General features: G+C 47.7%; 1 protein-coding gene and 1 long non-coding RNA gene across 2 annotated transcripts in view; one reads left to right on the top strand and one right to left on the bottom strand.

Moving 5' to 3' along the window:
• The window catches only part of USP1 (ubiquitin specific peptidase 1), a 1001653-nt gene that overhangs the window by 471429 nt on the left and 505831 nt on the right, over positions 1-24393 (bottom strand). The gene's annotated exons all lie outside the window — the stretch shown is intronic.
• On the top strand, positions 1626-19708 carry LOC122813295. Its single transcript, XR_006366656.1, has 3 exons — positions 1626-1802; positions 10102-10106; positions 19679-19708. It is a non-coding gene; the product is annotated as an uncharacterized LOC122813295 (long non-coding RNA).

Below are 24393 nucleotides of genomic sequence, written 5' to 3'. Positions count from 1 at the left end.
GCAGGAATTGTGCCTGCAGGTGAACTTGGTACGTTAGAGCAGTGTTCCACAAGGTCATGGCTTGAGTGCACAGGGGATAAGAATGAGTGCCCCCTTGTTTATGTAGCACATTTCTGTGGTGTTGTCTCTGTCTTTAGTAGTAGTTGCCCTGGATGTAGAAGGTCCTTGAAAGCTTTTAGGGCATTCTGAACAGCCAACATCTATTTTTGATTGATGTGAAGATGCATCTGGTCTGTGGTCCACTTGCCCTGAATGCATTTTCCTGCCATGTGTGCTCCTCAGGCGTAATTCGAAGCATCTGTTGTTAAGAGTTTGCCTGGCTGTGGGTTGGGTAAAAGGCTGACCCTTGTTTAGGTGACATGCCTGTGCCCACCATCGATACTCCTGTTGTAGGCAGGGAATCATTGGAATTACTAATTAATAGACTGTGAGAGTGTTGAGTCCAAAAACTTTTTTGGTACCATTGTAATTTCCTCATATGCAGTCTGGCATATGGTATTAGTAGTATGCAGGATGCCATGAATCCCAGGGCCTGCAGAATTTTTCTTGCAGGGAGATGGGATGTTTTTGCCAGTAGTTGAAAATATTGAGTTAGTTGCACTTGTTTGTCTGGCGTGAGGTAAGCCATCTGGGCCATTGTATTTAAGCTGGCACCCAGGAATGTAATCTGTTGTGAGTGCACTAGTTTTGACTTATTTTCGTTTACTGTGTACCCTAGAGAAATTAGCAACTTTTTCACAAACGCCAGATGCTGTAGAAGAGTGTCCTTTGTCTCTGCTTGAATGAGGCAGTCTTCCACATATGGATATATTTGAATGCCTTTTTGTCTGCAAAATGCAATTACTGGTGCCAGGCACTTTGTGAAGACCCTGGGCGCAGTAGATAAGCCAAAGTGCAGTGCAAAGAATTGGTAGTGCATTGTACCAGCTTTGATTCTGAGGTATCTTCTGCAATTTTGTCTGACAGGGACATGCAGGTATGCCTCTGAGGTCCAGAGTAACAAGCCAAGCCTTCTTGCCAAGCATGGGTAGAAGCTGCTGTAATGTCAACATTATGAATTTCGGAATATCCAGGTAAGTATTGAGAATTGAAAAGTCCAGTATGGGCCTCGAGGCTTTGTCCTTTCTGGGGACCAGGAAGAGTCTTGAGTAAAATCCTTGTCCTTGTTCCTGTTGTGGTACTTTTTGTATAGCTCTCATGTCCGTGAGGGCTGAAATTTGTTTTTGTGCCTCTACCCATTGATTTTGTGTCTGGCATTCCTTTTAGCTTTGGTAAAGTATGAAAGAGGAATCTGTAACCTTGAGACACAATATTCAGGACCCATTTGTCTTGGGTGATTGTTTGCCAGTTTTGAGGAAAAAGTGCTAGTTTTTCCTCCTAAGGGGGCTTCCAAAAGGGACATGCTTGGCATACAAAAAGGAAAGTCATTGTGACTGTTTCCTGTAAGGTTGAGACTTGTCCTCACCTCCTTTTGGGGTTGAGGTGCCCCACTGTCGTTGTCTGAGCATTGGGGTTGAGATCTGCCTCTTGGGTGTCTGTATCTGCCTCTCTGTGGCCTGTCTGACACTGGAAAGGACCAATTTTTGGTTCGCCAATTTATGCTAAAACGAGGTGGCTGTACCTGTAAGAAATCTTTGACTGTTTGCATAGATTTAGTTTTATCCTCCATTTTCTTTAACACCTCTTCTGCCTTAACACCAAACAAGGTATCATGCTGTAAAGGAGTATCCAATAACGTTGCCTTAACATGATCAAGTAAACTCTGTTCTTTTAACCAAGCATGTCTTCGAATAACAGAACCTGTAACTGCGGCTCTACAAGAGGCCTCTAAAGAATCAAAACCACATTGCAGAGTATGTTTTCCCACCTGCTCAACTGCATGCAATAAATTAAGAAGTTATGTACCTACCATAACGTTCCATGTTAGTTGTCTTCTCTCGCCTTCTTTCTTGCTTGATGGGTTCGGAGCCGATCCCTCGGCTCCGACTCGGCACTTGCTAAGCTCGAGAGTCACTTTTACCAGCTCGAGGCAGCCCCATATCCCATGATGCAAGGCGGTAAGTACCCAGATCTCGTTTGATGACAAAGGGCAACAGCACCAAGCATAAAATACTTCCAAAAGGAAGAAAGAAAACTTACAGATGGAAGAAGGACCAGGTCTGAATGGTCTTCAGCATAACAGTTTCTTATAACAAGGTCTGTCCAGGCCAGGGGAAGGAGGGAGGGTCGAAGAAAGAAGGCGAGAAGACAACTAACATGGAGCGTTATGGTAGGTACATAACTTCTTAATGTTAAGTTGTCAATCTCGCCTTCATTCTTGCTTGATGGGACCGTCCTAGCACCTCTATCCTGGGTGGCTCAATGGAACAAACTCTTGAGGACTGTAGAGCCAAAACTGGCTCTGTCCCTGGAGGCCAAGTCCAATTTGTAATGGGAAACAAAAGTGTGAGGAGTGGCCCAAGTGGCCGCTGCACAAATAGTGTCTAAAGGAAGTCTAGATTGAAAAGCTGTAGAAGTAGCTAAGCTCCTAGTTGAATGTGCTTTAGGTTTTGAGCACAGCTGTTTTCCCCTGAGCAGATAAATTTCAGAGATGACCGAAGAAAGCCATCTAGACAAAGTCACTTTAGAAACAGGAAGGCCTTTTTTATTATCCGCATAGGAAACAAAAAGTTGATCAGATTTTCTAAATTTTTTTGTTCTGTCCAAATAATATCTAAGTTGACGGTGGACATCAAGATAATGTAGCTTTTGTTCAGCTCTATCTGAATAGTTAGGGAAAAATACAGGGAGATCAATGGATTGATTCAAATTGTTCTTTGAAGCGACCTTAGGCAAAAAGGTTGGGTTAGTTCTCAAAGATACTCTGTCTTTGTGAAAAACCAAATAGGGGGGGTCGAACCGAAAGAGCATGAAGTTCAGACACCCTTCTGGCCGATGTGATAGCCACTAGGAATAAAGTTTTCCAAGAAAGATATTTCAGGGAACAAGAAGCAGCTGGCTCGAAGGGGGGAAGAATCAAGGATGTCAGAACTAAATTTAGATCCCACTGAGGAGGAGGATTCCTGATTGGAGGTTTTAGTAGGAAAATTCCTTTCAAGAAGGCCCTGCAGAGCCTATGGAACATAATATTATGATCTGCTATCCCGACATGAAAATTGGAAATAGCAGCCAATTGAACTCTGACTGTGGAAGAAGAGGAGCCTGCATGAAAAATCTCTGCTAAGAAGTCCAGGACTGCCTGAACAGGGGCAGTAAAAGGATCGATATTCTTGGCCTTAGCCCAATAAGAGAAACGTTTCCATTTGCTTGTATAAATCCTCCTGGTAGAGGATTTTAGCGAAGCTACTATGATGTCTCTAACTGGGTTAGAGATCAAAGGAAGCCTGGCTAAGGAAGGAAGTGGAGCAACCATGCTGTGAGGTTGAGAGAAGGGATTGACCGGTGCAGCTGACCCGATTGGTGTATCAGAAGATCTGGCACTGGGTCCAGATGCCACGGCTACACCAAAAGGTGATGATGGAGGAACGGGAACCAAACCTGTCGAGGCCAGTAAGGGGCAATGAGAATCAATTTGGCTCTCAAAACGGTAGCTTTCTGGATAACCTGAGGGATCAGAGGAAATGGAGGGAAGGCATAAAGAAGGCCCTGGGGCCAATCCTGGGTCAGAGCGTCTCTGGGGGGATGGCCTGATAGAGGGAAGAGGCTGAAGAAGTCTGGACATTTGCTGTTTTGGGGAGTAGCAAAAGATCGCAACATGGCCGACCCCATTCCAGAAAAATCTCTTCCGCTATAGATTGCTTGAGAGACCACTCGTGAGGCATGAGAATAGCTCTGCTCAATCTGTCCGCTACAATGTTGGTTTTCCCAGGGATATGCGTTGCTACCAGAAACCGATGAGAGGAGATCGCCCATTGCCATAGTCTGAGCGCTTCTCGACACAAGGGGTAGGACTTGGTTCCGCCCTGTTTGTTGATATACCAAACTACAGACATGTTGTCTGTGTGGACTGCAATTGTCCCTACGGGAAGAAAGTCGTTGAGGGCTTGCAACGTTAAAAGCACTGCTCTCATCTCCAGGACATTTATGTGCAGATGGTACTCGAGCGGCTGCCACGTCCCATGAACCATCCTGCCCTGATAATGACCCCCACCCGATCAGGGAGGCATCCGTGGTGACAGTGGCTATCGGGGATGGGGTACAAAGTACCTGCCTTGGTGAACCTGAGGAGATGTGATCCACCAAGCAAGATGCTCTTTGCATGTCTGTGTCACCAGAATCTGGTGACGCATTGGAAGTTGCTGGTATGACCATTGTGTGAACAGCATCCACTGAAGAAGGCATGTAGAATCGAGCCAGGAAGAAGAGTAATGGCGCAGCCATGAGACCTAATACCTTTAGAACCATTCTGGCCTGTACTTTCTTGTTGGCCAGAATGATCCTGACATGACTCTGAATGTCTGAAACTCTTTGATCTGTAAGGGTAGCTGACATCCGAACAGTGTTTAAGTTTGCCTATGAAGGTAATAGACTGGCAGGGCGATAAGGATGACTTTTCGAAGTTGATTGAGATGCCCAAATGAGAACAAAGGTTTATTGTGTAATCCCTGGCTTGTATAAGCTGATGCCTGGTGGAGGCTGACAGGAGCCAGTCGTCGAGATACGGAAACACCTGGAATCCTTGACGTCTCAGGTGAGCCGTTACCACTGCCATGCATTTGGTGAACACTCTGGGGGCTGTAGTGAGACCAAAGGGCAGGGCTCTGAACTGGAAATGACTGGACCCCAGCCGAAAGCGGAGAAATCACCTGGAGCGTCTGTGAATTTTGATGTGATAGTACGCATCCTGAAGATCTATTGAGCACATCCAGTTGTCCTTCTGTAAGAAGGGCAGAATTGACTGAAGAGTGACCATTCGGAATCTTGTCTTCCTGACAGACTTGAGTCTGCTGAGATCCAATATTGGTCTCCAGTCTCCCGTCTTTTTGGGGACCAAAAAGAACCTTGAGTAGATTCCGGGCTCTGAATGGTCTATTGTAACTGGCTGAATGGCTCTTTTTTGCAGTAGTTTTGAGACTTCTAACTCTGCAATTTCCCTTAGACCGGGTGGTACATCTGGAAGGGAATTTGAGGGGAAGGGACTTTCCTCGAAAGGAATTATGTAACTCTTGGATATGATCGACTGTACCCATCTGTCTTGAGTGAGGGAATGCCAGGCTTCTGGGTACAGTGATAATCTTCCCCGACTGCCTCCAAGGAGGGACAGCCGGCAACATCTCAGGGATGCTGAAAGGGCTTGTCAGAGAGGCTCTCTGTTTCCCTGGTTTTCGGACCCCTCTGCCTCTAGAGCGGCGTCTGTTGTTGTTACCCCTCTGCCTCTAGGGGTAAACTGACCACGTGAATCGGCGTGACTCCTTGGGATTCGGAACCACATTTTCCCACCTTTCTGTCCTTTGGGATAAGGTCTAGAAGGGGTGGAAAACGGACTCCAACAGCAGAAAGAGTCTTGCCGTCCTGTTCGCACCTGGTCAAGGTTTCCTTCACCTGAGGGCCAAACAAAGCTGACCCATCAAAGGGAGAATTTGTGAAGGGCCTTAAAGGGATCCATAAAATCACATAGCCGCATCCAGGCTTGGCGTCTAAGAGCCACACCTGTACCTGCGGCTCTACTCGCTCCATCCGCAGCATAAGATATTAGCCGCATGGAGGAGTTTGCAATGGAATTGAGGGTTCCTAGCTGAAGCAATTTTTCTTGAGCCCCTGCAGCTGTAGGATCCTGAACTACTTCACCCACCTCCTTAAGGATATCCCTCTGGAGTCTGGTGAAGTGACATAGGTAATTCAGCGAGCATAGCAAAGGTCGCTGAGGAAAACATCCGCTTACCGTACCTATCCATGGTCCTAGAGTCCTTATTAGGAGGATGGACGGGCACGGAAGGATCTGCAAGTTCCTTTTGGTGGCAGCCACCACCATGGCATCAGCGGGACACCCTTAGTGAGGAATTGCTTGTCACACGGGGCAGTGATAAATTTTGAAGGCCTCCTAGGGGCTGGCTCTACAGAGTCAGGAGCTGTCCACGCCTTTCGTGCAATAACCTGCATAAGGGGTCGAAGGCGGAGACACCCAGGAGGTGGAGGGCCGAGATCCAAACGCCTCTAGGTATACTGACTCATCCTCAGAGGGATTGTTGGTGGGCCAGTTTCCCTCTGTTTAAGGAGTTCTAGGATGTCTGAGAAGGAGACATCCTCAGAGGGGATCTAGGGATCCCTCTGACTCATCAAAGTCAGTATCCAAGTGACAGACTCGGGAGTCTACATGCTTCCTCTTACAAGTCCTCTTCCTAGGAGGATCTCCCGAAACATCAGGAGAATCCTCGGAAGAGGGGAAATTCCCAATGGGGAAACCTGAGGCGGAGGATCTCTGGGTCCTGTAGCAAGAGAAGTGGCAGAGATGTCAACAGGTACTATAGAGGAGGAGCTACAGGAACAGACTGCTGACTGATACCAGTGGCCAGTACACTCTTCATCACCTCGAATGCTCCCTCCCAGGCAGGTCCGAGAGAACCCGCTCAAGAGCTAGGAACTCCAGGGACCACCGAAGGGAAGTCTCGAGGCAGATGTCGGAGCCGAGCTCACCAAGGCCGAGGCTCCAAGGGGAAGAGCGGGTTGGACAAGGGTCCGATGCCACTCACCCCTCGGAGGAGACCATGGAAGCCCGACCACGAATCCCTCTAAGGAAGGTCTCGAAGAGGAGATAAGAGTAGAGGCTGAAGGAACAGAAGGGGGTATCCGTCCTCCAGCCGTAGCAGTAACCATTCCCGAAGACTCCAACTCCAAGCTCTGGGGTAGAGTTGAAGGAGGAACTGTAACGGGGTGTGGACCAACAGTCGTCTGTTGAGACGGACTATGTAACATTTGGGCCAGTACCTGTGACTTAAGTAATCTACTGACCACTCTCTCTAGGTCATGATCTGACAGTCTGGATGACCTTGAAGATCGGCTCCGATGGCTCCGTTCCGATAGAAGAGGTGAAGCCGGAGCCGAAAGTACCGGCCCCAAGGAAGGAGACCCCGCCCTCTTCCTGGAATGAGCCATCGGACCCGATACTATAGATCCTGTCGGAGCCGACTTCTCGGAGCCGACAGGAAGCTTCGATGTATCGGCTCCAGCCGGCGATACAGCCACCAAAGTAACGGTGTCGGAGCCGATCGGAGCCGACACCGATGCCTGTGCCACATGGGTGTCGGAGCCGACACCGGTGGTCGATGCAGATTCGGCACCGATAGCCATCGGTGCGAAGGCTGTTAAGCCAGAATCGGCTCCAGCGGAGCGATCTCGACTCGAAAGTCGGGCCGAGGCCGCAGGCTTAGACACAGAAGCCTGGGCCTTGGAAGATTTAGCTGATTTTGATGGAGCCGACTTAGCGAGAGCCCTCCGGCTTAAGAAGGCCCCTAAGGATCAGCTTGTTCGTCTTTCCTGCAGGACTCTCTGGCTGAAGGAATGACAAATAGCACAGGAGTCCTGCAGGTGAAGAGGCCCCAGGCAATACAGGCAAGAAGTGTGACCGTCTGTCAGAGACATCTTCTGACAGCACGAGTCACACTTCTTAAAACCTGAGACCCTCTCCTTTGACATGGTGCTTTACAAAAACACACACACACACCAGTCAAAAAATTAACTTAAATAAAATACCAAAAGGTATTCCTATAAACAAACACACACACCCTAACAGGGAGGGGATGGGATGGGTAAAGTTTGACTAAAAAAAAAAATTAGAAGAGACAGGGATTTTCTGTCACAAAATGTAAATAATTAACTAATAACTAACAATTAAGGGTTTTTTAACAAAAAGGGGCTTAAATATCCAATAAGTGAATCACTTACCAGGAGCTGGTAAAAGAAGGACCTCATAAGCGAAGCGGCAAACGAGATCTGGGTACTTACCGCCTTGCATCATGGGATATGGGGCTGCCTCGAGCTGGTAAAAGTGACTCTCGAGCTTAGCAAGTGCCGAGTCGGAGCCGAGGGATCGGCTCCGAACCCATCAAGCAAGAATGAAGGCGAGATTCACAACTTAACATCCATCATTTCTTTACAATCAGGAGCTTCTGAGCTAGCATATATTTTCTGTTTTAACTGAGCCATTAAATATTGTTGGTACTTAAGCATGTGAAACTGGCAATTTAAAGCTCTTACTGCTAAAGTTGCAGACGTGTATACTTTCTTCCCCAATCTATCCAAAGCTCTGGAATCTCTGTCAGAGGGTACTGGATTTTTTGCAATGGAAACCTTAACTCCTTTTGGACCCTGTGAAATAGTTTCTGGATCAGCAGAAGGGTTTTTGTAAAGAAACTTGTGAGAGGCAGGGACTATCTGGCTTGGCTGGAGCAGGGGGCAAAGAGTCAGGAGATAAGCTGGATTCAGAGAACACATCATCCACAATGTCTAGTACAGGCGGAATAGCCAGGGGCCTGTGACTAGTACAGGCGGAATAGCCAGGGGCCTGTGCTGAGGCAATAAGAGGAAATCCCTGAGCCTTTTCTTGGATTCAGAGTAATTCTGACTTTCCCAATGGAAATGTTCCCTCATGGTATGTAAAGTTTCCCCAAAAGAATAATCCTTGGGAGTAGAGGCTGAAGGGATAGATTCCTCAGCATCAGAGTCCTTATGGGGGGCGGGGGGGGGGGGTAAAGAGTATCCCTGGACTGAAGAGGAATCACAGGAAATGGAAACCTGATCTGAGGAGTCATAGTCTGTATCCTGCCTAGGCCTTTTCTCAGGAGGGGGATGGGAACACCTGATAAGAGTAATGAGGTCTTCGGCTATTTTAAGCATCTGTTTCTTAGGCATGGAGGACTGTCCAGGAGAATGCTGTACTTGTTTCTTTGTCTTTAATGGTACCTTTGTGTTGGCTGTTGTTTTAATGGTAAGTTGTGAAGGTCTGAAAACACCCTCAGAAGGCGATGCCTGCTCAGCGGCTCCGGACCCATCTAAGGGATTAGTTTCCATAGGCCCAATACCTTGAGTTTCCACAGGCCTAGATGTCTCCACGTGGGAGTCGAAGTGGCCTGTGGCTCTGAGGTAGCGGGTGTCAGGGGCTGCGAAAGCGCCTCACTGAGAACCGGCGAATGGCCTAGAAGAGGTTTTGTCGTCGGTTTTGGACCTCAGATGCCTGTCTTTATCCTTGTCTTTGCGTTTTTTTCGGTACTGAGGTCGTCGGCTGATCCGACGGCATGGTATAATTGAACCTTCGGCCAAAGTAGTGCAAAGCAAAATCAAAACGCCTTTTCATAGCGCGTTTGTTGACTCTAGCACAAAACCGACAACTAGTGACGTTGTGATCAGGGCCTAGGCATGGAATACAGTAAGAGAGGAAGTCCTTATGAGGTATTTGCTTCCCACAAGAAATACAATTATTAACTTTTTCTGACATCGGTCTGAGGCAAGAAAAAGCTTTCCCCAATGGGGTACTTAGCTTTATTGAAGATTTCGGATCTGAAATTCGACTTTGAAAATCTCAGGAGTCGGCCGACCGGCACCTGCGAACTGCCTTTGCTTCGGGCACCGCGCAGCAAGAAAGACTGAAGAAAATGGCGTCGGATGCATATTATATACCCCTGGTGCACTGACGTCAGGGAAGAAGCGACAGCAACCGACGCCGGACCAAGACTTTGGAACTCTGGCCGACTGCGGGACCGCCTGACGGCAGGATACCCCAAGTGTCATGACTGCAGCAGTGTAACACGATGAACATTAGGAGGTTCTGTATTGTAATGAGCTGAAATGGCAGAGGCATGGATCTTAATTGATGAGAAGGATAGGCCTTTGTCCAGCATCTCAGTTAGGTATTGTAAAATCTGAGGAATATTTGGGACACGTGGTTCAAGTCCTTCTGCCTGGTTCCAAGCATAGAATCTCTTCCATTTTTCTGCATAAGATTTCCTGGTGCTAGGCCTCCTGGCTTCTAAAATGACATCCATAACAGCTTTAGAGAGAGGTGTGTTCCGAGTGGCTATATTATCTGCCATGCAGCCAGATTTAAGGTTTTGAGTTGGCTGTGCAGGATCCGATTGTTTTGTTGAGTCAGAAGATGAGGAATTTGAGGTAAAGTCCAGGCTGGCCCTTGAGACAAGCTCTTTAGGATTGGGTACCAGTGCTGGCGTGGCCAGTCTGGGGCAATCAGAACCATTTTTGGCTTCTCTTTTCTGACTTTTAGGAGCACCTTGTGAAGGACAGACAGTGGTGGAAAGGCATAAAGTATTAGGGTTTTCCAGCTGAATGAAAGAGTCTCCACTTTCCATGCTTGTGAGTGATAAGTCCTTGTGCAGAATCTCTGTAGTTGGCAGTTGTGAGGGGAGGCAAAAAGATCTATGTCTGGGCATCCCCATTTCCTTGTTATCATGCTGAAGACCTGTGGATTTAGTTTCCACTCGTGAGGGTCCATGAGGTTTCTGCTTAGTTTGTCTGCCAGAGTATTTTTCTTTCCTGGCAGGAATTGCGCATGCAGATGTACTTGATAGGTCAGAGCTGTGTTCCACAAAGTCATGGCTTGACTGCAGAGGGGGTAGGAATGTGTGCCCACTTGTTTGTTTATGTACCACATAACTGTAGTATTGTCCGTCTTTAGTAATAGTTGTCATGGATGTAGTAGATCCTTGAAGGCTGTCAGGGCATCCTGTACCGCTAGCATCTCTTTTTGATTGATGTGAAGATGCATTTGGTCCGCGGGCTACGTGCCCTGAATACATTTTCCTGCCATGTGTGCCCCCCAGGCATAATCCGATGCATCTGTTGTTAGTGTCTGCCTGGCTGTGGGTACAGTGAAAGGCTGTCCCTTGTTGTGGTGACAGGCTAGTGCCCACCATTGAAACTCCTGTTGCAGGTAGGGGGTGAGAGTTATTATTGTTTCCAGGCTGTGGTAATGTAGAGTCCAAACACTTTTTAGATACCACTGTAGCTTCCTCATATGCAGTCTTGCATATGGAATTAGCAGGATGCATGATGCCATGAAGCCCAAAGCCTGCAGAATTTTTCTTGCAGGTAACTGGGTCTTTGTTGCCATCATTTGAAAGTAATGAGTCAGTTGCCTTTGCTTGTCTGGCGTGAGATAAGCCATCTGGGCAGTTGTATTTAAGCTTGCACCCAAGAATATTATCTCTTGAAAGGGGACTAGTTTTGATTTCTTTTCATTTACTGTGTACCCTAGGCAAATTAGTAATCTTTTTACAAACGCCAGATGCTTTAGTAGAATGTCCTTGCTCTCTGCTTGAATAAGGCAGTGGTCCAAGTAGGGATATATCTGAATTCCTTTTTGTCTGCAAAATGCAATTACTGGTGCCAGGCATTTTGTGAAGACCCTGGGTGCAGTAGATAAGCCAAAGGGCAGTGCAGAGAATTGGTAATGCATTGAGCCAGCTATGAATCTGAGGTAACTTCTGCAAGATTGTCTGATTAGGACATGCTAGTTTGCCTCTTTGAGGTCCAAAGTAACTAGCCAAGCCTTCTTGCTCAGCATGGGTAGAAGTTGCTGCAGTGTCACCATTTTGAATTTTGGAACGTCCAGGAAAGTATTTAGAATAGACAGGTCCAGTATTGGTCTCCAGGCTTTGTCCTTTCTGGGAACCAGGAAAAGTCTTGAGTAAAATCCTTGCCCCTGCTCTTGCTGTGGTATGTTTTGAATAGCCCTCATGTCCATGAGAGCAGAAATTTGTTTTTGTGCCTTTGCCCATTGACTGTGTGGCAGGTCTGGCATACCTTTTGACCTTGGTAGGGTGTGAAAGTGGAACCTGTAACCCTGAGAAACAATATTCAGAACCCATTTGTCCTGGGTGATCATGTGCCAGTTTTGTGAGAAAAGTGCTAGTTTCCCCCCCAAGGGTGCTGCCAAAAGGTAAGTGCTTTGTATTTGTAGAGGTAAGTCATTGGGACCGCTTCCTATAAGGTTGTGATTTGTCTTCTCCGCCTTTGGGGGCTGAAGCACCCCATTGTTTAGGTCTGTATGAGCCTTGGGGCTGAGATCTGCCTCTTGGGTGTCTGTATCTGCCTCTTTGTGGCCTGTCTGACACTGGAAAGGACCAGTTTTTAGAAGGCCAGTTCCTGCTAAATCTAGGTGGCTGAACCTGTAAGAAATCCTTTACTGTCTGCATTGATTTTGCTTTAACCTCCATTTTCTTTAACACCTCTTCTACCTTAACACCAAACAAAGTATCAAGCTGTAATGCATCCAATAATTTTGCTTTGACATGATCAGGTAAACTCTGTTCTTTTAAAAAAGCATGCCTTCGAATGACAGAACCTGTAACTGCGGCTCTGCAAGATGCCTCTAATGAATCAAAACCACACTGCAAAGTATGCTTTCCCACTTGTTCAGCTGCATGCAATAAAAAAGAAGTTATGTACTCACCATAACGTTCCATCTGAGTAGGTACTTCATTTGTCTGCAACCTGTTGGTATCGGATCCGACCTCGGATCCGAGCCTGCAGCTTCACAAGCTAAAAGATCCGAGCTCCTAGCTCCTCCCCCTACCCATAATCCCCTGCTGCCTACTGTATTACCTCAGATCGAGTTTGCTTTGTCCTACACAAAGCTGCTGAACATATGTTTGTCCAGTAGAACCCTGGACTAGAAAGCTGCTGATGTAGCAATTGATCGGGTTGAGTGAGCGTGAATTCCCATAGGAACTGGTTTACCTGAGAATGTATACCTGTGGATTATGCACTGGGAAATCCAATTTGCCAGAGTTACCTTAGAAATTGCCTTTCCCATAGCTGATTTGGCAAAGGACACAAACAACTGATCAGACTTGCGAAAATCCTTAGTCCTGTGCAGAAAGAAACGGAATTGCCTGTGTACGTCCAGTTTGTGCAATGTGTATTCCCCTTTGTTCTTAAAATTTGGAAAAAATACTGGTAAATTGATTGATTGGTTAATATTTGACTCTGAAGCCACCTTTGGTATGAAAGATGGGTTAGTCCTGAGAGACACTCTATCCTTGTGAAAGATGAGGTAGGGGGGTTTCATGCACAGGGCTTGAAGTTCTGAGACCCTCCTGGCTGATGTGATGGCCACAAAAAAGGCTGTTTTCCAAGACAAGAATTTCAATGGAACCAAAGAGGCAGGCTCGAAGGGTGGACTTGTCAAAGCTTGTAGTACTAAAGTTAAGTCCCACGGGGGAGCTACAGATTTCACCGGTGGTTTCAAAAGAAAAATGCCGCTAAGGAAGGTTTTGCATATCTTTGAGGATGCTACTGATCCCAGTCCATCCCCCACATGAAAGTGGGAAATGGCTGCTAACTGCACCTTAACTGTGGAAGCGCTAGCTCCCTTCTGAAAGATTAGTGACAAGAAATCCGGAATTGTTGGAATAGGAACTGTAAAGGGATCCAGGCCCTTGTGTTCGGCCCAAATGGAAAAGCGTTTCCATTTACTATTGTAAATTTTACTGGTAGCAGGTTTATAGGCCGCCACCAGAATGGCCTTCACTGGTGATGAGATACCGGGAGTCCTAGCCATCAGAGGAACTGGAGCAGTCGGCTTGAGGTTTAGCAGGTTCGGGGTTTGGCATCCCGCAGGATGCAATATCAAATCTGGAATGGGATCCAGAATCCATGGAGGAACAACACTGTGAGACCGTAGGTAAGGAAACCAGATCGGACGAGGCCAGAATGGGGCTATGAGGATCACTCTGCTCCCCAACCGTCGTGCTTTCTGAATGAAATTCGCCATAAGTGGAAGAGGAGGGTAAGCATAAAGAAGACCGGGTGGCCAAGCATGTACCAGAGTGTCTCTTGGGGCTTCCCCTGAGAGGGGGAGTATTGCGAAGTACTCGCTACACTTCGTGTTTGACGGAGAGGTGAAAAGATCGCAGCGAGGACAACCCCATGCATGGAAGATTTGTTGAGAGACCACTTGTACGGGGTGAGAATCACCCGACTCAGTTTGTCCGCCAAAATGTTGGATATCGCCCATTCCCACCCTCTCATAGCTTCTCGGCAGAGGGGATAAGACCTGGTTCCCCCGTTTATGTACCAGACTACCGCCATGTTGTCTGTCTGGATTCACAATAGTCCCTAGAGGGAGAAGGTCGTGGAGAGCTTGCAAGCCAAAGCACCGCCCTCATCTCTAGGACACTGATATGCAAAGCGGTCTCTATGGGGGTCCACGTGCCTTGGACGGTTCTGCCCGAACAATGCCCCCCCCCACCCGAGGCGGGAAGCATCCGTGGTCAACGTGGCTTGGGGTGGGGGAATTACAAAAGGTCTCCTTTCCTGCAGCTACCGCGAGTGAAGCCACCAAAAGAGGGAATCCCTGCAAACTCTGCTCAGTGAAATCAGGGTGTTCAGCGGGTGAAGCACTAACGACCATTGAACCTGAAGAGTCCACTGTAAGATCCTCATCCAGAGGCGTGCATGGAGAGAGAGCCCGATGGCAGCTGCCATCGACCCCAGTGCCCTCAGGACCAAATCCGCCGCAGGAGCTGTGCTTCGAAGAAGGGCTAAGACCTGATGTGATAGGCTGTTCAGTCTGTCCGGAGTTAGTAGGGCTCGACAAATGCGCGTGTTCGACTTGGCCCCTATAAAATCCAAGACCTGTACTGGCTGAAGGGAGGACTTTTGAAGGTTGACTGATATGCCCAACTTCTGGGCGAGAGTTAGAGTGTAATCCCTTTGCAACGTCGAGTTGATGCCTGCTGGGGGTGACGAGGAGCCAGTTGTCCAGGTATGGAAAGACCTGAACTCCCTGGAGTCTCAGGTGGGCTGCAACTACTGACATGACCTTGGTGAACACCCTGGGGGCTGAGGTGAGGCCAAACGGGAGAACCCTGAATTGATAATGACTGTCTCCTAGTCGGAAGCGGAGAAACCTCCTGGATCGTCGGGTCCATCAGAATGTGGTAGTATGCATCCTGGAGGTCTATGGAACACATCTAGTCGTTCTTCCGAAGAAGGGGGAGAATAGCCTGAAGAGTGACCATCTGGAACTTTTCCTTGGGGACGAACAGGTTCAGAGCGGAGAGATCTAGAATCGGTCTTAAGTCCCCAGTCTTCTTTGGCACTAAAAAGAACCTGGAGTAGTAGCCCGATCCGGACTGGTCTGGGGGGACGGGCTGGATGGCTCTTTTTCTAGCAGCCTTGACACTTCTAAGGCTGCGGCCTCCCTTTGATCGGGTGGGACATCGGGGAGGCGCCTGACTTTGGGGGGTAGGTGAATGAAAGGAATGGAGTAACCTCTGGATATGATTTGGAGCACCCATCGATCTGTTGTGATGGACTCCCAATTTGACAGATGCTCCGATAAACACCCCCCGACTGCTTCCAGAGAGGGACAGCCGGGTAAGCTCGCAGGGCTGTTGCGCGGGCCTATCCGAGAAAGGTTCTCTAGACCAGAAGTTACACGGTCCCCCTCTGCCTCTGGGCCGGCATCCGCCTTGTCCTCCTTTGCCTCTAATGGACGAGGGGTCCAAAGACAGGTTGGACTGCTGAGACTTGCGGAACCACAACTTCTTTTGTCCCCTCTGATTCCTAGAAAAGGATCGTTGGGGATTCGAGAAGCGGACCCCGACGGCAGACAGAATTTTCCCATCCTTCTCACTTTGGACCATTTTCCCATCCTTCTCACTTTGGACCAGCGTCTCGCGTACGGTCTTGCCAAAAAGCGAAGATCCGTCAAAGGGCACATTTGCGAAGGACACTTTGAAGGGATCCGTGAAAGGCGGAGCCAGGTGTGACGCCGCAGGATGACCCCGGCTCCACTCGCCCTAGCGGCTCCCTCAGTAGCATGAGAGAGTAACCGCATGGACGTGTTAGAGATGGACTTTAGAGTGGCCATACGAGTCGCAAATGTGCTCTTATAAGCGAACGTCGTGGACTCTGGGGGCTGCAGCGTATTCCTTAATTAGGTCTCGCTGTAGCCTGATAATGTGTGCCACATAGTTCAGCGCCCTTATAGAGAAGGTTGCTGAAGCAAACATCCGCTTCCCAATGCGGTCCATCGCTCGAAACACCTTATCTGGAGGATGGATCACAGAACTCTCCTGTGAGAGTTCCTTCTTCATGGCGGCTGCCACCAGCATGGCATCAACAGGGGACCCCTTAGCCCAGGGCTGCCCATCTGGGGGGGGGGGGGCTAAGAACTTTGTCAGGACGTTTGGGGATTGGCTCCACGGCGTCGGGTTCTTTCCACGCCCTGGTGGTAATTAAGTCCACCAGGGGGTCAGCTGGGCGGGGACACCCAGGAGGTAGACAGGCCCGCCTCAAACGCCTCCAGGAACACCGATTCGTCAGAGGAAGGTTTTTGGGCAGACCACCCCCCCTCTAATACGCAACATTTCCATGATGTCTCCAAAGGAGACATCTTCGGGGGTGATCTTGGGGAACCTCCCCCTTCATCCAAATCGGTGTCCATGGTGATGGACTCAGGGGAGTCCAGGTGCCTCCTTTTAAACTGCCGTTTGCGAGGCACCTCCTCGGTGGGGCTGTCCGAGGAGGGCTCGCCCACGGGGTCCTTTTCCTCCAAGGGAACTAACTGGAGGGTTTGAGCAGGCTGTCCCATAGGATGGATGATGGAGGATAGACCCACATGCATAGGGGGAGTGGGAGGATCTGGGGCCCGAACTGGGGATCTGGAAGACCTCGACAGAACCCTCTCCACTACCTCAAAAGCCGAAGGAGAACTACTTTCCCCAGGCTCCGAAAGTAGTCTCCGTAGCTCCAAAGCAGGCATGTGAGTCGGAGCCGAAGCAGTCGGATCCGAGAGAGACGTGTGCTCCGACCTACACTGCGCCGGAGATACACCAATCCCCATGGATCCGATGCTCGGCCCCGAGTGCTAGGATCCGACACGCTCGAAGGCAAGGTCGGCGTCGAAGATACCGGAACTATCAGCGCCGACGAAACCCCGGCTCCGAAAGGGCCCGGATCCGATGACTCCAAAACCCTAAACCGGGTCGGAGAAGGAGTGATCGGAGCAAAGAGAGGGGCTGTGCTCCCCTCCCCTCCCTAAGGGGGGGGGGGGCAAGAGCACCCCCATCTGCATTTGGGTCTGCAGGAATTGACGCATCATCCGATCCATGTCCACGTCGGTAAGGCTCCTGGTTGACCTAGAAGTCGTCGAGGCGGGTCGGGAGGGCCGCCTCGACGACCTCGAAGGAGACCAGTACTCCTCCTCCAGCTCCGGCGAGAAGCGAGGCGAACGGAGACGAGAGGGGGAGGTTCCGGGGACCTTCGAAGGAGAGCTGGTAACTTTCGAAGGGGGGGCTGAGGGGTGAGCCTCAGCCCGCCTTTTGTGAGACCTGTGCTTATCTTTCTCCTTGTGCCTTTTTTCCTTGGAGAAAGAAGCACTAGAGTCCCCCGAACTCTGCATAGCAGGGGCAGTTTGAGTCCCAGGCAGAGCGAGGGGAACTGAAGGCGCCGGGGCTACGATAGTACCCTGAGCCTTCGAATGGGGGGAAGAAGCAGAATCCTGGGGAAGTAGGCCGGCCAGGATCAGCTTGTTCTTCCTGTCCTTAATTGCCTGAGGATTAAAGGCTGCACAGATTTGGCAAGCCGTTGATAAATGGGCCACCCCCAGGCACAAGACACACAGTGTGGCCATCAGCTGGAGAAAGCTTATGGCCACACTCAGTGCACTTGGAAAAAATGGCTCTGGGCCCTTCCGCCATTACACAAAGCACACACACACACCCAAACACTAAGGGGGAGGGGAAGAAAAATGCTAACGACCACGAGAAAACTACAGAAGGGGGCTAACACTGTATTTCTAAAGGGAAATTAACACTAACAAGCTTAAATTTAACTTAACGAAATTTTCTCAAGGAGAAAAAGCTGAAACAACTTCACCAAGCTTAAGGAGCTCTTCACAAAAAGCTGTCTTCAGCCGCGGCAAACTCGATCTGGGGTAATACAGTAGGCAGCAGGGGATTATGGGTAGGGGGAGGAGCTAGGAGCTCGGATCTTTTAGCTTGTGAAGCTGCCGGCTCGGATCAGATACCCACAGGTTGCAGAACAAATGAAGTAACTACTTCAGATTCCTGCATTTCCTTGTTCTCAGGACATTCAGAGCTTGTAAGCATTTTCTGTTTTAGCAAAGACATTAAGTATTGTTGATATTTAAGCATGTGAAACTGGCAGTTTAAAGCCCTTACAGCTAAAGTGGCAGAGGTGTAAACTTTCTTCCCCCATCTGTCCAGTTGCTCTAGAATCCCTATCAGATGGAGCAGGTTTTTTTGCAGTGGAAGCCTTGACCCCTTTGGGACCCTGAGAAATAGTTTCTGGATCAGCAGCAGAGTTTTTATAAAGAAATTTATGAGAATCTGGAACCCTGTAGTACCAATCTGACTTAACTGGTGCTGGGGGTAAATAATCAGGAGTCAAACTGGATTCAGAAAAAAATATCATCAACAATATCTAGTACAAGGGGGGTAGCAAGAAGCCTGTGCTGAGGCAATAAAAGCAAATCTCTGAGCCTTTTCTTGGATTCTGAATAATCCTGGCTCTCCCAATGGAAATGTTCCCTCATGGTGTGCAGGGTTTCCCCAAAAGAGTAGTCCTCAGGAGGAGAGGCTGAAGGGATAGATTCTTCAGCATCCGAGTCCTCATAGGGAGGAAGAGAATATCCCTGTTCTGAAGAGGAATCAGAAGAAATAGAAACCTGGTCAGAGGAGTCATAATCAGTGTCTTGCCTAGGCCTTTTATCAGGAGGTGGAAGGGAACCCCTGATCAAAGTAATTAGGTCCTCGGCCATTTTGAGCATCTGTTTCTTTGGCATGGATGACTGTCCAGGAGAATGCTGTACTTGGTTCTTTGTCTTTAAAGGTGTTTTAGACTTTGCCTTCGATGCTGAAGTGGTCTTGACAGTAAGCTGTGTAGGTCTGAAGGTCTGAAAACACCCTCAGAAGCCGATGCCTGCTCAGCGGCCCCGGACCCATCTGAGGGAATTGTTTCTGTAGGCCCAATACCTTGAGTTTCCAGAGGCCTAGCCGTTTCCACATGGGAGTCGGAGGCGGCCTGTGGCTCTGAGGTAGCGGGTGTCAGGGGCTGCGAAAGCGCCTCACTGAAAACCGGCGACTGGCCTAGAAGAGGCGTCGTCGTTGGTTTTGGACCTCGGATGCCTGTCTTTTTCTTTGTCCTTGCGCTTTTTATGGACTCCGGTCGTCGGATGTTCCGACGGCATTATATAGTTAAACCTTTGGCCAAAGTAATGTAGAGCAAAATCGAACAGACGCTTAATAGTGCACTGGTTGAATCTAGCACAAAACCGACAACTTGCAATGTCGTGGTCAGGGCCTAGGCAAGGAATACAGTAAGAATGAAAATCCTTATGAGGTATTTGCTTCCCACACGAAATACAGTTGTTAACTTTTACTGACATCGGTCTGGAGCAAGAAAAAGTTCCCCAACGGGGTACTTAGCTTTATTGAAGACTTCGGTTCTGAAATTCAATTTTGAAAATCTCAGGAGACGGCACTTGCGAACTGCTTTTGCTTCGGGCACCGCACGGCAAGAAAGACTGAAGAAAATGGCGTCGGCTGCATCTTATATACCCTGGCCCACTAACGTCAGGGAAGAGGCGACAGCAACCGACGCCAGACCAGGACTTTGGAATTCAGGCCGACTGCGGGTAGCCTGCCAGCAGGATAACCCAAGTGTAATGACTGTAAAATTACGGACCACAGAGGAAAAGGTACAGTTTTGTACCTACCATAAATGTAGATGTTCGAGTGTATATACTGCTGCAGTCATCACACTTGGGTTATCCTGCCGTCAGGCGGTCCCGCAGTCGGCCGAATTCCAAAGTCTTGGTCTGGCGTCGGTTGTCGTCGCTTCTTCCCTGACGTCAGTGCGACAGGGGGATAAAAAAGGCAGCTGACACCATTTTCTTCAGTTTTTCTTGCCCCAGATGTCAGGTGCCCCCAACTAGGAAGGCAATACAAATAACCATGCAAAAATACCTTAGTAGATAAACAATAGTACTAGCTGTTAGCAAATACACCATATAGACATGCATCCAATAGATTGATGTACATGGAGTTATAACACCCTGGTATGTAGAGGGGATGGTGGGATGGTAACCTGGACTGCAGCAGTATATACACTCGAACATCTACATTTATGGTAGGTGCAAAACTGCACTATGTTCATTGTGATATACTGCTGCAGTTATCACACTTGGGTTGAATCCCAAAGCTATGGATGGGTGGCTGGTACTAAACTAGGTTAGGTGAAGCTAGGATGCCCTGCAGAACTGCAGTGGCAAAACCAGCTCTGGTTTTTGAGTATAATGGAAGGTAGCAGTGCTTGGAAAAGGTGTGCACTGAACTCCAAGTAGCTGCCTCCAGAATGTCCTTGGTTGGAACCCCCCTGAGAAAGGCTGCTGAGGTTGCTGTAGCCCTGGTAGAATGGGACCTAATATTAACAGGCACTGCTTTCCCATGGTGCGAGTAGCAAAAGCGGATACAATGTGCTATCCATTTGGAGATGGTCTGTTTTGAAATAGCCTTTCCTTGTGAACCTGCAGCATAGGATACAAAGAGTTGGTCAGTTTTTCTGAAGGTCTTTGTCTTATCCAAATAGTAATGTAGCTGTCTGTGAATGTCCAAAGAGTGAAGGAGTCTTTCTCCTTTATTCTGGGGGTTTGGATAAAAGGTGGGTAAATGAATGGTCTGATTCAAAGCCACACTGGATACTACCTTTGGCATAAAGGTAGGGTTAGTCCAAAAAAGTAAGAGGATGTAACAGGCTGTAAATAAATTTCCACCAAGCTTCCGAGTTTACTACCATATAATAATAAGAACAAAGACAGACAAAAAGTTTAAAAGGTGAGCGCTTTCACGTCATTACAACGCTTCATCAGATCATAATAAAAACTGAGTAGCACACCTCATTATATACCATAATACACTGCAACCTAATTAGGATACATACATATATTTTTTTATATATTTTTTACATATTCTTTATATATGTTTTTGATTCTATACATTTTGTATGGTTTGTATTGTCCTTAGTGTATAGGGTTGACCTGTAATACATGTGACTAATTATATTAATGATGAATCCTAATTAGGTTGCAATGTATTATGGTATATAATGAGGTGTGCTACTCAGTTTTTATTATGGTCTGATGAAGCGTTGTAATGACGTGAAAGCGCTCACCTTTTAAACTTTTTGTCTTTGTTCTTATCATTATATGGTAGTAAACTCGGAAGCTTGGTGGAAATTTATTTACAGCCTGTTGCATCCTCTTACTTTTTTGGACTGTACACTTGTTTGGTATCGAGGGTGCTTTACTTGGCAGGTATCATTTTTGTTTTTCATAAAGGTAGGGTTAGTTCGTAAAGAGACTCTGTCCTGATGGAAAATGATGAAAGGTTCCACTGCCAAGTGCCTGTAGTTCTGAGACCCTGCGTGCTGAGGTGATAGCCAGCAACAGAGCGGTTTTCCATGACAAGTATTGTAGTTCTGCTGAGAAGGCTGGTTCGAAAGGAGGCAGTGTTAATTTTTCTAAAACGAGGTTGAGGTCCCAAGCTGGCGTTGGGGGTTTTCTGGGGGGGGGGGGTCTTGTATTCTTAGCCCCTCTGAGAAACTGCCTTAGTAAAGGGCGGGAGGATCCATATTATATTGAGCTGAAATGGCTGAAGCATGGATCTTAATGGATGAGAAAGAAAGGCCTTTGTGTAGCATCTCAGTTAAGTATTGCAGTATTTCAGGAATGCTTGGTATCCCAGGATTTTCGCCTTTAGCCTGGTTCCATGCACAAAATCTTTTCCATTTTTCTGAGTACGTTGTTCTGGTGCTGGGCCTCCTGGCCTCCAAAATGACATTCAGGACGTCCTTTGAGAGAAGTGTTGATTGATAATTCAAGGTATTCTCCATGCAGCTAAATTTAAAGTCTTGAGCTGACTGTGAAGGGTCTGAGAGTTTTCCTGAGTCAACAGAAGTGGGAATTGAGGCAAGATCCATGGAGGGCTGTGAGTCAAGGTCCTTAGTAATGGGTACCAGTGCTGACGTGGCCAGTCCGGAGCAACGAGGATCATTTGTGGTCTCTCTGATCTGACTTTCAGTAATACCATTGTCAAGAGAGGTAGTGGTGGGAAGGCATAGACTGTCAATGCTGTCCAACTGAATGATAGGGCATCCACTTTCCAGGCTAGGGAATGATAAGTCCTTGTGCAAAATTTTTGTAGTTGGCAATTGTTGGGGGAGGCAAATAGATCTATGTATGGGCGGCCCCACCTTTGAGTTATCATTGAAAATACTTGTAGGTGTAGTCTCCACTCATGAGGATCTGCCAAATTTCTGCTTAATTCGTCTGCCAATATGTTTTCCTTTCCTGGCAGGAACTGTGCTTGCAGTTGTACTTGGTAAGTCAATGCTGTGTTCCACAAGGTCATTGCCTGTCTGCATAAAGGGTAGGAGTGTGTTCCTCCCTGTTTGTTTATGTACCACATAACTGTGGTGTTTTCTGTCCTTATTAGTAGTTGTCCTGAATGCAAGAGTTCCTTGAAGGCTGTCAGTGCATTTTGCACAGCTAGCATCTTGTTTTGGTTGATGTGTAGATGCATTTGTTTTGCAGACCATTTGTCCTGTATGCACTGTTCTGCCATGTGTGCTCCCCAGGCGTAGTCTGAAGAATCTGTTGTCATAGTTTGGTTTGCCAGAGTTAAGACAAAAGGAAGACCCTTGTTTATTTGACATGCTTGAGCCCACCATAGGAACTCTTTTTGAAGGCAGGGAATGAGAGGTATACTTGTTTCAAGGCTGTGCCTGTGTTGAGTCCATACACTTTTCAGGTACCATTGTAATTTCCTCATATGCAGCTTTGCATGTGGAATTAGTTGAATGCAGGATGCCATGAACCCCAATGCCTGCAGGATTTTCCTTGCAGTGAGCTGGGTAAAAGTTGTCATCTTATGGAAGTATTGAGTCAGTTTTTGTTTGTCTGGCGTGAGATAAGCCATCTGGGCCATTGTATTTAAGCTGGCACCCAGGAATATTATGTCTTGTGAGGATATTAGCTTTGACTTCTTTTTGTTTACTGTGTACCCTAGGCAACTTAGCAGCTTTGTTACAAATGCCAGACGCTGTAATAGAATGGCCTTGCTGTCCGCTTGGATCAGGCAGTTGTCCAGATATGGACAAAATTTGTATTCCTCTGTGTCTGCAGTATGCAATTACTGATGCCAGGCATTTCGTAAATACTCTGGGCGCAGTAGATAAGCCAAAGGGCAATGCAGAGAATTGATAATGCGTTGTACCTGCCAAAAACTGAGGTATCTTCTGCAATCTTGTCTGATAGGGACATGCAGGTATGCCTCTGAGGTCCAACGTTACCAGCCAAGACTCCTTGCCCAACATGGGAAGAAGCTGCTGCAGTGTGAGAATTTTGAATTTAGGTACCTCCAGGTATGTGTTTAGAATTGAGAGGTCTAAAATGGGCCTCCAGGCTTTGTCCTTTCTTGGTACTAGAAATAGTCGAGTAAAAACCTTGACCTTGCTCCTTTGTAGGTACCTTTTGAATTGCTTTCATATCCATGAGAGCTGAAATTTGCGTTTGTGCCTCTGCCCATTGGTTTGGAGGCATATTTGGCATGCCTCTCATCCGTGGTAAAGTGTGAAAATGAAATCTGTAGCCTCGGGTAATAATATCCAGAACCCATTTGTCCTTTGTTATGATGCGCCAGTTTTGTGGAAATAGAGCCGGTTTTCCTCCAAAAGGTGCTGCCAGGGCAATTTTGCTTGGCAGGCGAAGAGGGAAGTCATTGTGTTTGTTTCCTGAAGGGCTGAGATCTTTTATCGCCACCTCTGAGTAGCTGTATGCCATTGTCTAGGCCTGAAAGAACCTTGTGGCTGGCCTCTGCCCCTTGGGCGTCTGTACCCCTTTGGGGTCGGTCTGATGCAGGAAAGGACCAGTTTTTTGATGGCCAGTCTCTGCTGAAATGAGAAGGTTGTACCTATAAAAAATCTTTAACTGTCTGCATAGATTTTGCCTTTTCTTCCATTTTCTTTAAAACTTCCTCTGCTTTGACACCAAATAACACATCTTTCTGCAATGGAGCATCCAATAACTTTGCTTTGACATGTTCTGGTAAGGCTTGCTCTTTTAGCCAAGCATGTCTACGTATTACAGATCCTGTGACAGCTGCTCTACATGAGGCTTCCAATGAATCAAAACCACAATGTAAGGTATGCTTTCCCACCTGTTCTGCGGCATGCAGCAAATCCTGCATCTCTTTGAAATCAGGTTGATCTGTCTGAGGGATCATATTCTGCTTTAACTGTGTAATCAAGTACTGCTGGTATTTTAGCATGTGGAATTGGCAGTTTAAGGCCCTCATGGCCAAAGTGGCAGATGTATACACTTTCTTCCCCCATCTTTGTAATGCTCTGGAATCTCTT

This window comes from Protopterus annectens, chromosome 10.part0 (genome assembly GCF_019279795.1).
Source record: "Protopterus annectens isolate FY-2018-M chromosome 10.part0, PAN1.0, whole genome shotgun sequence".
NCBI classification, from domain to species: Eukaryota; Metazoa; Chordata; order Ceratodontiformes; family Protopteridae; genus Protopterus; species Protopterus annectens.
Note: the sequence above shows the minus strand (reverse complement) of the source record. Positions and strands in the feature narration are given on the sequence as shown.